Here is a 2,663-nt window from a genome sequence, read left to right on the forward strand (position 1 = left end):
GGGAGAGGCCACAACAGTGAGAGGCCCGCGTACTGCAATAAATAAATAAATAAATAAAATAATAATAATAAAATAAAATCGTTTGGGTGATTCGGTAGGCAGTGGGAAGCTACTAGAGTTGTATTTATTTATTTATGGCTGCATTAGGTCTTCATTGCTGCACGGGCTTTCTCTAGTTGCAGTGAGCGGGGGCTACTCTTGGCTGCGGTGCGTGGGCTTCTCATTGTGGTGGCTTCTCTTGTTGCAAAGCATGGGCTCTAGGTGTGGGGGCTCCAGTAGTTGTGGCACGTGGGCTTCAGTAGTTATGGCTCACAGGCTCAGTCGTTGTGGTGCACGGACTTAGTTGCTCCGCAGCATGTGGGATCTTCCTGGACCAGGTGTCAAACCCGTGTCGCCTGCGTTGGCAGGCAGATTCTTAACCACTGCGCCACCAGGGAAGTCCGCTACTAGAATTTTTTGAGAAGGTTTCACATGGTTTATGAAACTGATTCTGCGTGTTCGGGATGAATAGGAAGGAGAGAGACTGATGGGGCTTAGAAGGTGGTCCCGTGAGAGTACATACGGGAAATAAGCCAGCTGGATTAGGAAGATGTGCCAGGGGAGTGAGGAGCTCCCCTCTTTGCTGTCACTTACAGTCCTGTTAGGCAAACCAGCCTGTTAAGTCCATGCTCCCAGCAGCTATCAGGCCTCTTCTCTAATGTGGCCCCTGATTTCAGCGGCAGTCATTGTAAAGTAATGTAACATTTACAGTTTAAAATTTAACATAAAATTTACAGTTTAAACCATTTTTTAGTGTACAGTTAGTTGTCTGGCATCAAGCACACTCACACTGTTGTGTTAACCATCAACACCATCCATCTCCAGAACTTTCTCATCTTGCAAAACTGCCACTCTGTACCCCTTAAAGACTGGCTCCCCAGTTTCCTGTCCCCACAGGCCCTGGCAACCCCAGCTCCACTTTCTCTCTGTGAATATGACTGTTCTAGGGTTCTCCTGTAAGTGGAATCATACAATATTTGTCCTTTTGTGTCTGGTTTATTCCACTTAGCAGAATGTCTTCAAGGTTCTTGTGGTCACTGTGTTGAAGGTCTGTGCTCTTCCTTGCCAGCTCTGACGCTGCAGAATCTCATCTGGGAAGAAGTACAGCGCACCTGCCAGGGTGACTTCCCAATCGGCTCCCTTCTTGCGGGGCAGATAAAAGAGTGGTGCTTGCCTGTTAACTTTCGTGTGTGTGTGTGTGTGTGTGTGTGTGCACGTGCTTGTGTGTTAGAGACAGAAAGAGAGAGATTCTCCCAGGGAACGTGGGCAAGTAAATTGCCATGGCCAGAGTATGTGAAAACATCATTACAGTTAGTTTCCCAATGGTTGACCTCTCGAATGACTCGTAAAGGTATGGGGACTACCTAAATGCCTAAGCTTAGGATAGGGCATATATCAAACCTTCCTAGAACTGCTAGAATAGAAAAAGGAGCTTGGGGGAGTTCCCTGGTGGCCTAGTGATTAGGATTCCAGGCTTTCACTGCCGTGGCCCAGGTTCAGTCCCTGGTCAGGGAACTGAGATCCCACAAGCCGCAAGGCACAGCCAAAAACAGAAAAAAGAAAAAGGAGCTCGGAATTCAGTCCTAACTGTACCCCCACCTTTGCAAGAGGCTGGGATAGACATGATTAGATTGGTTACAGAGCTGCTATGCTACCCTTTTTTGTTTTTGTTTTTGTTCTGAATGAGCGGCTCTCAGAAAACAAAGAAAGCCAGTGTCTCCTTCATCATCTCCTTCCCCACACCTAGCAGAGTGTCAGGCATATGGTGAAATTGGTGGGAGGTGAGGTAGGCAGACAGTAGAACACAGGAAGAAGGGCTTTCTAAATGTCTCATTTCCAGTGCCAAATGCGGACGGGGTGGGTGACTGGGTGGGCACTACACAGGTCTGGAGGCAGTGGGTTTTGGCCGCATCTCAGATCAGACAAAGGATCGACAAATAAGACTTACATTTCTGTATCAATACAGAAGCTGTCTCTAAGATCTCAAATCTGTTTTGCGCCTGGTAAAAGCAAAACCCCCATTTCACTAGGAGGCCAGACTGATATAAAAGAAAAATCCTTCCTTTTTGCAGCTTCTGTCCACAGCCTTGAGCCCCGTTCTTTGCTGGAGCAGACGGTCTTGGAAATTTTGGAGAGCTATGATTGTGTTAGCCATTTTGTACCCAGAACTGAGTATTTGGTTAAACATTTTGCTGCTACCCACTGGAGAAGACGCCATCAGCTGTTCCCCGTAATGCACACCCCAGGCAGGAGTTACCCGGTCCTGTTTTCTCTACATGGAGGATTGCAGGAAATGCCTCTCAGCTCCTATGTCTTTCCTCCAGATTCTGTAAAGCCGCTTCTGGGGTGTGGCCACTCCTTTTCTTTTCTCTGCACTCTGGTAGAGTAAGGGAATGTGTGGGGGGGGGGGCGTTCCTCATTATCAGGGCTCCAGCCAGAGCAGCTCAGAAACCCGATTACAGATCCCAGGCACAGGGAAGAAGCCAAACTACTGAAGACCAAGAAGCTCAGGGCTGGGCCGGGGCCCAAGTCCTGGTGCAGTGCCTAGTGCCTTTATATTTATTTAAAGGGGAGAGTGCTTGGTAACCAGGAGGCTGAGGCCTTCCTGAGCTGCAGAGCTCCTG

This window comes from Neophocaena asiaeorientalis, unplaced genomic scaffold (genome assembly GCF_003031525.2).
Source record: "Neophocaena asiaeorientalis asiaeorientalis breed wild unplaced genomic scaffold, Neophocaena_asiaeorientalis_V1.1 scaffold78, whole genome shotgun sequence".
Taxonomy (NCBI): domain Eukaryota; kingdom Metazoa; phylum Chordata; class Mammalia; order Artiodactyla; family Phocoenidae; genus Neophocaena; species Neophocaena asiaeorientalis.